Raw genomic sequence first — 16,264 nt, forward strand, 5'->3', positions numbered from 1 at the left:
GCTTTCAGTAACAAATATATAGTGGTTATAGTGGTGCATATCCTGAGTTGCTTTTTTTTTAATATTTTTAGTTGTAGATGGACAAAATACTTTATTTTTTATTTGTTGCTGATAACTGAACTCAGTGCCTCACCCATGCTAGGCAAGTACTCTACCACTGAGCTACAAACCCAGCCCCTGTGTTTCTTGTTGTTGTTGTGGTTGTTGTTTAAACTAGGTATTGAACCCAGTGGTGCTTTACCACTGAGATACATTCCCAGCTCTTTTTATTTCATTTTATTTTTATTTTTTTTTACATTCTTTTTTTTTAATATTTATTTTTTAGTTGGACACAATATCTTTATTTATTTATTTCACGTGGTGCTGCAGATCGAACCCAGGGTCTCACACATGCTAGGCGAGCGCTCTACCACTGAGCTACAACCCCAGCCCTCATTTTATTTTTTCATTTATTTTTCAGTCCTGAGATTGAACCTAGGGTTTTCATAGCATGTTAGGCAAACATTCTATCATTCAGCAACATCTCCAGCCCCAGTGCTTTTAATTTAATTAATTAATTTATTTTATGTTCAGATTTTCAAGAAACTTACTTTGTAAATAAGTCATTAGATTGAAGAATAACATACATATGGAGAATCACATGGACGGCACAATGAATGTTTTAAAATTAAACCTATGTATGTACTCATCACCAAATTCAAGTGATAGGACATTGTCAACACCCTGAATTACTGCTCCTGCCCATGCAATTTTAACATTTAAGTGCATTTTCCCTTTTACAAATATAGACATTACTGTATTTCTATCATCACAGGATAGTTTTGAATTTCCAATAAATGAACCAATGTAGAAGAAATTTCTTAATTCTTTCTGAGATTACATAGATTGTTTTATTCAAATGAATATATTAATTCACTCTCTTGCCATTAGTGTTTGAGTTTCCGGTTGATCAACATTTTTGTCAACCTTTAGTATTAACAGTCTATAACCATAATTCTAGGTATATAGTATTTCTTGATGTAATTTAAATTTATATTTCACTGATGAGAAATAATATTGAAAACTTAACAGCCTTCAAATTTTCTTTTTTATAAAGAGAAGAAGTCTCTGCTGAGGTATTTTGCCTATTTTCTACTGGGATTTCTGTCTTTTTCCTATTGGCTCTAAAGAGTTCCTAAAACACATTAGAGAGAAAGTTTATTTTATTTTTTAAAATTTGAGACAGGGTTTCACTAAATTGTTGAGACTGACCTTTGACTTGTGATCCTTATTTCTCAGCTTTCTAAGCAATTGAGATTAGAAGCCTGTACCACTACACACAAACTTTATTTATTTTTAAAGTGCTTACTAAGTATCAGGTATATCCTGAAGGCTTAGCATGCATTATTTCACTTAATCTTGGTCATAACAGACCCTGACAATGATAGCTGCATCTGAAGTAAGTGATATTTCATTTTACACAAGATGAAGCTGATGCTCAAAAGCAAAGTAATTTTTCAAAGTCACAGAACCTAGGACTGAACCTAGGGCTTTGTGTATGTTAGGCATGTGCTCTATCACTGAGCCACATCCTCAGTGAAGGATACAGAAATGACAACCCCAAAACAGTGTGGCCTAGAAGAGGGAAGGAAGAAGGCAACACATTGATAACATTGATCTTTTCCCAATATATCCTTTCCCAGTGACAAGTCAATCCCTGGGAAGAAAATATCCATAAAGTCTAAAAATGACAGCCTTTGGGAAGGAGCCAAACGTTGATCCTTCCCTAAATAAATCCTCCCCTAGTGCCAGTACACTAGAGCCTGGAGGGAAAGAGATAAGCACTGAATGCGGAACTCTGGACCTTCCATCCTTGCCCAGTAAAAACAAATTTCAAATTTTCACAATCTGTCTCCAGAATGCCCAAACTGATAAGTTCTGTTAAAGACTTCAATGGTTAAGTCATCTCCCAGTATGTAACCTATAATCTCAGACTTCTCCTGTAATCAGGGGCCATTTTTCTACACAGAAAGTGAGCCCCTCCAGTGCTAGATTGATTGAATCTGCTGTGGATAATGGAAAACTTGCTGATCCATTTGAGGTGTGCTTCCATCCTAGTTATTTGTGTTTTCATAATGGTGTCAAAATTGTTCTGGTTATTTTTGCTTACACTCAAGTTATTCCTGTTTTATATTTGAGGAAGCTAGAAAGTTAAGTGATGAGCCTGAGGTTTACCTTTGTGGAGCAGCAGAACTAGGTCTTGACTTTGTCTTCTAACTGCTGGCCTAGTGCTGAGCTAACTGGGTGTAAGGCCTGTGTATCATGGTTTATCCATTCCCCACACTTTACCACTCCTGAAATCAGGATGTATCTTGTAATCAATGACATGTCTTAGTTTCATTAACAGCCTTTTTATACCTTGTGGTATATAAAATGATGAAGGACCTTTGATCGATAAAATCTTAGGTTCTTTAGAATGCAGGCACTAAGATAGGTGCAGAGGAGTGCGGTTGCAGCTCAGTGATAGAGCACTTGCCTTACATGCGGAAAGACCCTGGTTAGCATAAAACAAAACAAAACAAATAAACAACAACAACAACGAAAACAGAAAGTGACAAGGAAAAAAGGAGAACCAAGGTCAGGGGAAGCTTTGTGGAGGACTTGTACAGTCCTATACTCCCTCAAGTGGAATTCTAAATTAAAAAAAAATATATATATATATTTTTTAATTTTTTAGTTGTAGCTGGACACAATACCTTTATTTTACTTGTTTATTCTAAATTCTAAAGGCTCTAAAACTCTTTTCTTTTCTTTCTTTCTTTTCTCTCCCTCTCTCCCACCCCTCTCTTTTTTGCAGTACTGAGGAAATTGGGCCCACTTATATACTCAACTGTCATAAGAGAAGAGATGTCTCCAAAGAATGATTCAAGTTCCCCAAAAAGGAGGAACTTAAATCACTTCCAGCGGGGTTTTTGGCATGCATGATGGAAAAGAATTTCAAGCTGGGTGTGGTGGCCTGCTCCCATGATCCTAGCAATGTGGAGGCTGAGGCAGAAGGATTTCAGCAACTTAGTGAGGCCTTGTATCAAAATAAAAAAATAAAAAGAACTGGGGGATGGGGTTGAGGCTCAGTGGTGGAGTGTTTGCCTAGCATGTTTGAGGCACTGGGTTTAGTCCTCAGCACCACACAAAATATAAATAAATAAATAAATAAATAAATAAATAAATAAATAAATAAATAAATAAAACAAAAAGTTAAAACAATTTTAAAAGGTCTGGGATTGTAGCTCAGTGGTAGAGTGCTTGCCTCGAATGTGAGAGTTTTAGACCACGACGCAAGAAAAGACCACTGACTCCAATTAAAATCAAATTAAAACAAGCTTATTATTTTGACTGGCCGGGCTGCCTTGCCCATCAAAATCGTGGGAGCCAAGGACAGTGGCGAAGCTTCCTTGCAGCCCAGTTTTATAGCCCCAAAAGTTACACAAAGGGGGGTTACAGATAACAACACTCTGAGGAGCATAACACAAGTTTACATTTTTGCTGGCCCTGGCAACAGAATTTATGGAGGTCTTAGAGACTCAGAGAGGGTTGTTATCTGGCCAGGGAAGGCCAGAATTTATGAAGTGTCACTAAGGTTTAGGAAAGGGTTGTTATCTGGTCAGGGAAAACCGGACATGGGTAAGTTCAGGGCATGGGCAGGCATTCCTATCAGCTTTACAACATCAATTAACGGCCAGGCCATACAGGCATCCTAATATTTTTTACAGAAAACAGAAATGAATCCTTCATAACTTGTGACAAGCTGGCTTCTGATCTAAAGAGAGAACTAGGCTAGGTATATCAAGAGGCACTGGGTTGGATTCTCAGCACCACATAAAAATAAATAAATAAATATATTGTGTCCATTTACAACTAAAATTATTAAAAAAAAAACCTTCTAAACAACAATAACAAAAAAGGACTGGGGATGTGGCTCAGTGGTAAAGCACTCCTGGTACATTAAAAAAAAAAAAAAAGCACGTGCCAGTGAAAGGCATAGACAGATTTATTTAGGAAAGTAGAAATATTCAAGTGATAATGGGGGCAATCTCAAGAGAGATAACATTAGGGTAAAGCAAGGAATACACATTCAAGGAAGAATGTGGGCTATCTTGAGAGGGAGAGACTAAGGGCCATTTGCTAGAACTAGAGGTGGAACAGGGTGGAGCTACACAGTTTGACACCAGTTTTTCCTGTGCTTGAGTTACAGAGCCAAGAATCAAGTGTCCAGCCCAAGGGCACGTTGCTTTGGAGTTGCAATTGTTCCTGGGTGCTCTTTTCATCTCACCGGCCTACAGGTGTTTCCTTTGAGACTCAATTTCTCTCTCTCTTTTATCCCAAATACCTATCTCACTACCACTGAGCTACATTCTTTATATTCCTTATATTTTATTTTGAGACAGCGTCTCCTAAGTTGCTAAGGCTGGCCTCAAACTGTTGCCCAAAATCTTGGTCCTTGTCCCCTATGCCAATTCAATAATGAGGACTTTCTTTTATCTTTTCTAGTTTTGGACCCATTCTTAAGTTCATATTCTGAAACAGTCCTCATTAAAGTTATATGTACATTTAATTTACACAACAAATTTCAGCCCAGGAGAGGGTTGGACAATCCAACATAGATCAAAACTGTGCCTTACTTTTTTCCTCCCAGGTTGCATTCAAGGGGTTGGAGCATAGGGTATTTTTGAGTCTGACCTGTCTCTGTTATCATTATCACAGATGCCATCAACTTTGAGTGAGTTCCCCACTGTCAATTGTGCCCACAGTCTCCTTTTGGGCCTTTTTCTTATACTAGGCCTGTTGATCTGCAATGGAGGAGGCCCTTTCCTTCTCTTTCTTTAGGCTTCTGAAGATCTCTTTGCAGAGCCTGCCTACAAAACACAGGTAGGCCTTAGTTTCTTTTTTCTTTTATTTCTGGGTGCAGGTATTTATTCTACTAGTCTCCCCAGGCATTTAGTATGTTGGGATACTATGACAGCAAGACTTGCTTTGCCCCAGTGAGGGATATCCCCTGGCCAAATGGGGCATCCTGACAGATCTTAAAAGGGGAGACTGTTCCTGTTGGGCTGGCAGCTTTCCCTGCCCTTTCCCTTCCCCTTCCCCCTCCCCATCTCATAGCATCCATAGGTGGGGACTTTTTACCTGGCTGAAGAGACCAGGCTCTTAAACTTTCCCCTAAACTCCGCTGGCCACTAACAGTAGTAACAATTTAATTGGCCTAGGCCCTCCTACCTCTAGTGACCTATATAGGTTTTGTTCTCACCTTGAGCACACGTGACTTCCCTGGCCCTCACCCTTTTGTGGACAGTTGAACCTCACCCGGGAGTGTCCCCCGCTCTTTCCAATAAAACTCCTTTTGGTGCCTCACTCTTGTTCTGTGGTTCCTGGCCTCACGCCTTTTTTTTTTTTTTAATATATATTTTCTTTCTTAGTTTTAGGTGGACACGATATCTTTATTTTACATATATGTGGTTCTGAGGATCGAACCCAGTGCCTCATGCATGCTAGTCAAGCACTGTACCACTGAGCCACAACCCCAGCCCCTTCAAGCCCCTTTTATGCTTTACATTTGGTGCTGAAACCTGGGAGGAGTTCGAGCCTCTCCTCAGCCCTCTCTCCCCCAACCCTTAGGGTCTGAGGCTGCTCCTCTCCACTGAAGGAACCAGCCAAAGGAATGACTGGATCCCTAGACCACTTGCCCTCATCCCATCCAGCAGAGTGGGGTAAGTCATTTTCTCTTTGATCTTTTGACTCCTTCCCATTTGTGGGGATTCTGTCTGTAAATTATGTATGTGTCAGAGACTCCCCTTCAACCTGTCTGTCCGGGCCCCCAGTGGATTGTAGAGACCTCTCAATCCCTGGCCAGTCCACTCCATTCTCTGGTAAGCAGAGTAGGTAATTGGGATGCCTTTTTCCTTCCTGCTCACCCCCAGGTGTGGAAAGATCATGGGAAACACTGAGTCTACTCTGGACCCCCAAACTCCCTTGGGGTGTCTATACATGAATTTTTCCAAATTGGGACTCCATCAGGACTTACACTGTCAATGGGTCCTTTTCTATTCCACTGTGGCCTGACCACAATACACTTTAGATAACGGCTCTAAATGGCCTCCTGAGGGGACTTTTTTTCCTTTTTTTAAAAATTTATTTATTTTTTCTTTCTTTTTTCTTTCTTTTTTTTTAATTGTCTTTTTTTTTTTTTTGAGGGGACTTTTGATTTTAAAATCCTGACTGATTTAGACAATTTCTGCCGACAGACGGAAAAGTGGTTAGAGATTCCTTATGTTCAGGCCTTTTGGGATTTATGCTCCCGACCCTCTTTCTGCTCCACCTGTCCCACTTTCCAAGTTCTTCTTGCTAAAGAAACTCCTCCTTCCAAGTCCACCTCTGCTCCTGACCCAGACCCCTCTCCACTTATTGAACCTCCTGAGACACTCTTCTCACCCCCGCCCCAGACCCTCCTATCCTGATCCTCCTCCTTATTTGGAACAGGCTCCACCTGAGTTAAACCACTTTCCTTCCCTTGTCTCTTCCTCATAAGTGCCCATACCAGGTCTCACCAAATGACCCAAGACCCTGAACTTCTCTATCCTCTCGATGAGGTGGCAGGATCTGAGGGTATCATTCGAGTTCATGTCCCTTTTTTTCTACAAGACCTCTCCCAAATCGAAAAGCGCTTAGGCTTCTTTTCTGCTGACCCCACTACCTATATCAAAGAATTTAAATACCTTTCCCAAGTCTATGACCCTACTTGGCATGATGTCCATGTCATCCTTACCTCCACCCGTACCCCAGATGAACACCCTCAAGTCCAGGTAGCTACACAGAACCATGCAGACAAGGTTCATTTGACCGATGACACCATGCCTACAGGTGCAGCCGCAGTCCCTGACACCAATCCTCACTGGGACTATCAAAATGGACAGGGCTGATGCCGCTGTACTCAGATGATACAATGTCTGCTGGCAGGCACACAGGTAGTTTCTAATAAGGTTGTTAATTTTGATAAACTGAGAGAAGTCACTCAGGGGCCTGATGAGAATCCTGCAATGTTCTTTAACTGCTTAACGGAAGCCCTTGTTCTCTATACTAGATTAGACCCTAAATCTCCCTCTGGGGCAACCATTCTGGCCACTCATTTTATCACCAATCAGCCCCTGATATAAGAAAAGAGCTAACACGTGCTGAAGATGGTCCCCAAACCCCCATCCGAGATCTGGTGAAAATGGCCTTTAAAGATTACAGTGCCTATGAGGAAACAGCTGAACTCAGCCAACAGGCTCACTTACAGAAAAAGGTGGCACTCCAGACACAAGCCCTGGTAGCAGCTCTGCGGCCAGCCTGGGGCCCTGCTGGGGCTCCCAGGGGTCCTCAGATCTGCCCCAGTTGGGGTCTGCTTCAAATGTGGACAATAAGGCCACTGGGCCTGCCATTGCCCTAAGCTGCAGCCCCCCTCTCAGCCGTGCCCCAGCTGCAAGCAGCTGGGACATTGGAAGACTGACTATCCCTTGGCTGGTCCCTCCCTGGTGCCTCAATGTGAGGATATGGCTGGACAGGTAGTCCCTTCTCTTGAGCTTCTGGGACTGGCTGACAACTGAAGAAACCCAGACTCGAGGACCCCCATAACCCTCTCTGAGCCCAGGGTAATCCTCCAGGTAGTGGGTAAGTCCATTACCTTCCTTGTGGACACAGGGGCTACCTATTCTGTCTTGCCTGCTCACTCTAGGCATTTATATCCCTCCCAGATCTCAGTCATGGGGATACATGGAACACCCTCCTTCCCAAAGAAAATAGCCAGTCTGACATGCTCCCTAGAGGGACATCCTTTTACCCACTCCTCTTTAGTTACCTCTTCCTATTCAGTTCCCCTTCTAGGACGAGATGTTCTCTAGCTCTTGGGGGCTACCCTTCAGCTCTCACCCCATGCCCCTACTACCCAACTCCTCCTCCCCTTGATTCAGTCCACAATAGACACACCCTCCCCCACCACCACTTTTCCCCTCCCATCAGGCCTCATAGACCTCCAAGTCTGGGATGCCTTCAAACTGGTAATAGCAACACACCATCAACCAGTGCAGATTCTATGTTCCCTTCTCGACCTCAATTTCCCATTTCTCTCCCTCACCGCAGGGGACTCAAACCCATCATCGAGTGACTACTAGATCAAGGCCTTCTCATTCCCGAAAACTCTCCCTGCAACATTCGGATCCTACCTGTCCGCAAACCATCAGAAGCATACCGCTTGGTACAAGATCTCTGTTTAGTCAATGAAGCGGTTGTTCCCCTTCATCCAGTGGTCCCTAATCCTTTATCCTCCTCTCTCACATACTGCCCTCAACCTCTCATTTCACAGTTCTAGATCTCAAAGACGCCTTCTTCACAGTCCAGCTTCATCCAGATTCTTACTTCCTCTTTGCTCTCACCTGGGAGGACTCTGACACTCTCATATCACGTCAACTAACCTGGACTATCCTCCCTCAAGGCTTCTGGGATAGTCCCCACTTGTTTGGAAAGCACTGGCCTGAGATTTAGCTACCTGTGACCTCAGAGTCAGTCCCCTCCTACAATATGTAGATAACCTGCTCTTATGCATCCCATCTTCAAAGACTTCTCAGGGACACACTGCCCAGCTACTCAACTTTTTAGGTTCCAGAGGATACCGAGTTTCCCCAGCCACAGCTTGACTCTGGGTCCCCTTGGTTACCTACCTGGGCATTCTTCTAACTCGTACCTCCAAAAGCCTCATTGTAGACAGAATCCAAGCTCTCAGGAGCTTGCAGCCTACTGAGTCAGCAGATCAGATCCTCTCATTTTGGGGGCTTGCTGGATTCTTCCGACATTGGTTTCCCAACTTTGCTCTTCTTGCCAATCCCCTTTACCTGGCAGCTAAAGACACTCCTGTTGGACCATTGACATCACCAGCCCAGGTCTCTAGATCTTTCTTCAACTCAGAGATGCTTTGATCTCCTCACCTCCACTATCCCTACCCAACCTCAACTGTCCCTTCCACCTCTTTACAGATGAAAAACAAGGGATTACCACTGGTCTTCTGGCCCAGCCCATTGGACCCTCCTACAGTCCTGTAGCATATCTCTCTAAACAGCTTGACTCTAAGGTACAGGGATGGCTGCCCTGCTTCTGGGCCCTCACTGCAGTGGCCAAACTTACCAAAGAATCTCTAAAGTTAACCCTCCTTCAACCTTTGACCTTCTTTTTCACCCATAGGCTTCGGAACCTCCTTGGACATAAATCTCTCTCCCTCCTGGGCCCCTCCCGAATTCAGGAGTTTCATTTACTTTTCATTGAAAACCCCACCATTTCCCTTTGTGCCTCTCCACCCCTTACCTCGGCTTGTCTTCTCCCAATGTCTGGTTTTACCCATCCACCTATGTACTCTTGTCCTCAAGTCCTTGAGGCCTTACATATACCTCAGGAAGGCCTCTTCAACCACCCTTTGAAGGTGGCAACAGACTTGACATTTTTTTCTTAATATTTTTTTAGTTGTAGATGAACACAATATCTTTATTTTATTTATTTATTTTTATGTGGTGCTGAGGATCGAACCGAGTGCCTCACACATGCTAGGCAAGTGCTCTACCGCTGAGCCCCAGCCCCAGCCCCAGCCCCAGACTTTACAATTTTTGTAGATGGAAGCTCAACTGTCGGGCCAGACAATCGCTGCAGAGCAGCCTATGTCATGGTTTCTGCTTCGGCTGTCCTGGAGGCCAGCTGCCTCCCTAGAGTTACAACCTCTCATCCGAGCTCCCCAGCTTTCAAAAGGCAAGTCAGTTAACATCCATACTGACTCCAAATATGCCTTTCTTGTTGCACATTCTCACTCAGCCATTTGGAAGGAGAGAGGATTCCTAACTACCAAAGGCTTCCCTCTAGTCAATGCCTCTCTCATCTCTAAACTCCTTGAGGCACTCTACCTCCCTTTCCAAATTGCTATTATACACTGCTGGGGTCATCAAACTACTTCCGACCCCATAACCGAGGGACATAACAAGGCTGATGCGATGGCTAGAAGCTTAACCAGCAAGCGGCCCGCGGCTCCCATTCTCTTTTTCTCTACGCCCACCAAATTGGCCTATATCCAAATTGACCTCCTGACATGAGGGCGCCAGATCAGAGACAAGAGCTGGATTTTCCTGGGGGATAAGATTGCCCTTCCTCAACTCCAAGCCCAAGATCTCTCTGATATCCACAAGTCACTTCACATGAGTCCCCAGCCGCTCTTTCAATTCTCCAGCCTCTCTTTTACCTATCTGGCATGAGTGACTTAATTCAACAGGTCCATTCTACATGCTCGATATGTTCCTCTGTCATGCCTCAAGGGGGCCTACAACCCAAGGTCCCCTCTCATCAGATGCGAGGACACCAACCTGGTGAAGATTGGCAGGTAGATTTTACTCATATGCCCAGACACAAAAAGTTCAGATATCTACTCACCCTGGTTGATACCTTTTCAGGATGGATTGAGGCTTTCCCAACCTCTCAAAAGACAACAAACACTGTGGCCTTAGTCCTCATTGAGCAGATCATCCCAGGTTTGGCCTTCTGATGTCCATCCAGTCAGACAATGGCCCTGCCTTCACTTCTCAGATAATCAACAGGTCTCAGAAAGCCTCAGCATCTCCTGGAAACTTCACATTCCTTACAGGCTGCAGTCCTAGGGTAAGGTTAAGCAGGTCCACGGGATCCTCAAAGACCACCTTATAAAACTCTCAATTGAGCTTCGAATCTTCTGGCCCAATCTGTTTCTTCTTGTGCTATTTGAATCCAAGCTGCCCCTAGAGCCCCCATAGGGCTCAGTCCCTTTGAATTGCTCCATGGCCGCCCCTTCCTGATTAATTATAACCTTCCCATCCAACCCCTACTCCTGGCCTCATATCTACCTTATCTCACCTTGCTCTGCAGTCTGCTTTGGGAACACATGGACTGCCAACCTCCCTGCCCCAGCAGAACTAGTACCCTCTGATGGTACACTTCAACCAGGAGACTCTGTCCTCTTAAAGGAACTCCAACCTTGATCATTCCAACCACGCTGGATGGTTCCCCATATGGTGATTCTCACCATCCCTACATCAGCCGAACTATTGAGCCATCCTTCTTGGTATCACATTTCTTGCCTCAAGCTTGCCCCAGGCCCTAAGGCCTGGTTATGCCAATTGGTGGGACACACTAAACTCAAAATCATCTGTGGGCCTCCCACTTCTTTTCCTACAGGTCCCCCAACCTGAAAGACGCTGCCTAATCCCTACTGCTGGTGTTTCCAGCTACAGGAGACCTGGGATGGTAAGACCCAGACATTAGGAACCGGCGATTGCCAACATGCTGGTTGCCAGACAATTGTCTCCATTCTACTAACCAGCCTCAGTCTTTCCGGCCGAGCACCCTTCCTCTGCCTCCTCTATGACCAAACCAAGCGGTACTGCAAGTCCCGACCAGATGTTTATGGAGGATGCCCTCACACTTCCTGCAATATGCACAAGCTCAGAGAGACCACCCAAACCCAATTCCTATATGCCTATTCTGGAGGTAGGACCTATCTGAACATCAGAGATCCCTGAGACAATCGCTGGGCAGCAGGAGTAGAGAGAAAGCTATACATATGGCCCTGGGACATTTACCCCTCTGGAACTCTTAAGATTTTCCACACCTACACTTGAGTGATTCCTCAGCTCCACCAATAAATCCTCCAGAAAAAAACTGCCCTCATTCACCACTAGGGGCACACGAGGCAGAGAAGGGAGACCATTTTTATTTCTGGCCCTTGTACAATGTCAGAGGTTACAACTCCTAAACTACTCCAGTGTCAATAATATTTCTGATTGTTTTCTGTGTGCTGCTCTAAATCACCCCCTTTAACGGAAGTCCCTCTGACCTTTCCTCTTAACATCTTCCAAGGGGGTGATGCCTCTCTGCCTCTGACGGGGATCCCTCTCTTTGACAATCCCCTGCAGCAGCAGCAAAATCTTTCCATCTGCTATGCCTCCCAAACTGTCTCCAGATGCAACTGACTATTATGGTGTCCTCCCAAGTCCCAGCACCCCCAGGAATTTTCTTTTGGTGTAATGAGACATTGATGAAAGTCATCAACTCCTCTAACTGCCACTCCTTTCTGTACCCCTGTCACCCCAGTTCCTCAACTTACATTCTCTGGACAGGCTGAGTTTCTCTCATTGAGCCTGCCTCCACCCACTAGATCTAAACGGGCTGCCTTTCTTCCAGTGATCATAGGCATATTCCTCTTGCCTTCTCTCTGGCTGCCTCAGGTATTGGGGCCAGGGCATCAGGCAATAGCTTAACCACAACTAAAGAGCTTGAAGAAAAATTACAGCTAGCGATTGAAGCCTCTGCCAACTTTCTAGCATCTCTCCCAAGACAAATAACATCGCTCCAAAACAGGCAGGCCCTAGACCTACTCATTGATGACGAAGTGGTACCTGTCTGTTCCTCAGGGAAGAATGTTGCTCTTACATCAATGAGACCAGCCTAGTAGAAGAAAACATCGATGTGCTACGATAGCTGAGTGAAGAACTGAAATGAAGGCAGCAGCAGTCTACCTCATTCCTCCTGGGATGGTGTAACTCAGCCCTCGCTGCTTGGTGGGGTCTGATTGTTGGCCCCATCCTTATGACCTGTGTCTTGCTAATGATTGCTCCTTGTCTTAGATTTATCCGAAACCGCATCAGCAAAGTCTCATGGGTGGCAGTAAATCCGATGCTCCTCCACCCCTACAGCCACCTTCCCAATAAGCCCCCAACTCTTGACCTTCCCTAGGCAATGCCCCCCTACCAGCAGGAAGTAGCCAGATTAGAACAGCGCCCTATAACATCAAAGAGGTCGGGATGTCCAGCCAGCAGCTTTCCCTTCGTTTTCCCTTCCCCTTTCCCCTCCCCATCCCATGGTGGCCATAGGCAGGGACTTTTCACCTGGCTGAAGAGACCTGGGCCTTAAACTTGCCCCTAAACTCTGCCTGGCCAACCCGATAACAGTAGTAACAATTTAGTTGGTCTAGGCCCTCCTACCTCCAGTGACCTATATAGATATTGTTTTCGCCTCTAGCTCGTGCGACTTCCCCAGCCGTCACCCTTTCATGGACGGGTGAAACTCGCCCCAGAGCATCCCCCCTTCCCAATAAAACTCCTTTTGATGTCTTATTCTTGTTCTGTGGTTCCTGGCCTCTCCTGTCCTTTTCAGCTTTACTGCTTCTCTCCCCAGGTCATAAACCAACAGTGCTGGGACCTACTGCTATATTCTTTGTGGCCATCAGCCTTCACCCCCACGGGCACAATGGACTGGAAGGAAGGGCAGAGGCCAGGTTCTCTTTGGAATTTTTTTTTTAAAGCCCAGGAAGCTCTTCTGGGATTTACCCCCCACCCCCCCACCCCGCCCCCAGTTTAGGGCTGGTGTCCTTGACCACAGTGAGATGATCTGTGGCTGCCTGGGGCCAGGCTGAGAAACAGTGCTGGAGTGCCTGCACTGGTTTAAAGGTTGAAATCTTTTTTAATCCTTTCTTTGGGTGTCCTGCTATCTTACACACCAGAGGTACTTCCTTTTGGCACCTTCAACTTAGTTCCTGACAGTTCAGACCCCTTATCATGCAACTGCATAAATGCCTGTACATCCAGAATCTCTTTCATATATACTTTACCCCCCACAGACCAACTTCAACTTCAAAACTGCATAATAATCCCCAAAAAACCATTCAAAGGCTATAATATATCACAGTAAACCATTTTTGTCTTAGACAGGCTTCTACCTATTATGGCCCATTCTGCCAAAGTTTCTCTGCTCAAGAGACTACTGGCAAGATCAGTGTAGCATGGGCCATGTCTTAAATGGCCAGTAACAGGGAAAAGAAAAAAAAAAAGCAGACAAGAGAAGATCACCAAAACCAGGGCTGACAGAAGGCAACCTTTAAAAGAGACGGACCTGCATGTACAAATTTTTTTCACTTACTTTACCTTTGACAGACCAACTATCGGCATCAAATCAATATTGGCATCAGATGTGCCATTTTTAGGTCAGGAGCCATTTTATCCGAGGTTCCAAAGTTTTGATTCTGAGGCAAAGCTGCTTAACCTCCTGTAAGAACAGGTGGCTGCTATCAACCCCACCCCAGCTTGAACTCCTAAGCAGCTTATGAGATTCCTCTTGTGAGTTATAAAGCCACTCTGTGAGCACAGACAGGCTGCTGCTCTCCTCAGAGGGACAGCCTTGTTGATATACCTCATGTGACCAACAATAAATCTCTCGTGTGATGTTCTGGTATGTGGCATGGTCCTTGGACTTTGTGTGGACTCTGCGAGTGTCCTTTTACCAACTCCAACTGTAAGATTGTATAATAATCCAGAAAGTTATTCAAAAGCCAGATCATTACTATAAAACATTATTTTAGACAGGCTTATACCTGTAGGTGGCCCTTTCTTCAACTTACTTTACCTCTGACAGACCAACTCCAATTGCATGATTATACAAAAAAGAAACAGAGAGACAACCAGAGGAGCCCCAAAACCATGGCTGAAGGACAGGAACCTTTAAATTGACCAGCCAAGATCTTTCCCAAGACACTACTTATAGGATCAGTGCAGTATTGGTTATATCTAAAAAGGGACAGTAACAGATACAAACAGAACAAAAATACAGACAGACAACCAGAGAGAAACAGATGAGAACCTAGAACAGACCAGAAAGGGGTAAATATCCCTAGGTTCTTGAGTCCCGCTTAACCATGACTCCTACACCAGTGGTGCCACAGACGTCCTCACAAAGAGGGACTAGATGTTCCCATAAAGAAGAACCAGAAGTGTTGGAATCAAGAGTCTTGGTGTGCACACTGGGGACTTACCAAATGGCCAAGGTTATTGCGACTTTCCTGAGTTCAGTTTCCTTAAGTGGACTACTATGGAGCAACCTGTACTGTTCACAGAGAGGATGTGGGGGTTCCCTGAAGCAAAAGGAGCTTCAGCAGCTGCTGAGATCATCCCTCAGTCCCTCCCTTTTTCACAGGAACAGCTCCTATGGTTCAACCTGAGGCAGACCTATTTGTCTCCTAACTCTCTTAGCAAGTTGGCCTTACATCCTCAGTATGGCCTTGGAGAGCCAGGCTTGCCCCAGGAAACTGGAATGCGAGTTGTTCTCGGTTCCTCCTGGGGTACCAAATTTGTTGCCAAAAGAAGCTTGGTCCTTGCCCCTAATGGCAATCCGATAACTAGAACACAGTTTTGAGAAAAAAGAAAGAGGGTTTATTGCTTTGCTAACACAGGAGAAACAGGGAACTCCTGTCCCAAAGGCTGTGATTCTGCCCGTCAGCAGCAACAAGGCTTTTAATTAGGAATTCAAAGACTACACTCCACGTATTCTCTGCGGGAGTTGTAATTCACTTGTTAATTTGGGAGATAGTCCTCTCTGAGGTCTTCTGGTGCCATCCCCAAAGTCTGGATTATTTCTTCCTCTGGTGGGTGAGTGCTCAAGGACAGGAAGGGGAAGGGAGGTAATCCTGTTTCCCCTGAGATTAAGGAGAGGGAGAGATTTCGGATGAGCAGGGGAAGGAGAAAGAAACATGTCTATTTTAAAAATAAGTTGCAGTGACAGAGCAGTAAGGGTTATATTCAAAGGTCCTCGTTATTGGGCAAGGACCGTGTTTTTGGTCACACCTGGAGCAAGGCAAAGAAGGAGATGTTACTTAATTTGGGGTCCACATATATCATTGTTTTAGTAAAATCCATCCTGCTTCTCAAAGCACATCTGGCCCCAAAGGTAATAGTTGAGAGGTTGGGTTTTGTCTCTCTCTCTCTTTTTATTTTTTAATGTTTTAATTATAGTTGGACACAGTACCTTTATTTTATTTATTTATTTTTATGTGGTGCTGAGGAGCAAACCCAGTGCCTCAAATGTGCCAGGCAAGTGCTCTAACACTGAGCCCCAACCCCAACCCTGGGATTTATCTTGATTGGTGGCTAGCATCGAGATGTTTGGGAAGAGGTTTTAGGAAGAGGAAAATACATCATCTGGGGCCTAGGTATAAATCATTATCCAACCATTAAATTTGCCTTGAAGGTTGGGATGAACTGCACTTGGGACAACTCCTCTTCCTTAATCCATGATTCACAGGGAGAGGGTTGAACTTTATGGGTTTGGTTTTTTTTCTCCTAGTATCAATTCCCTCCTTTTCCCATAAGTCACCTGATTTCCCTGAAAACTCTGAAACACACACCCTTTGGCTGGGAAAGAG

Source organism: Spermophilus citellus (assembly GCF_964194105.1).
Source record: "Spermophilus citellus genome assembly, chromosome: 10".
Classification (NCBI taxonomy): domain Eukaryota; kingdom Metazoa; phylum Chordata; class Mammalia; order Rodentia; family Sciuridae; genus Spermophilus; species Spermophilus citellus.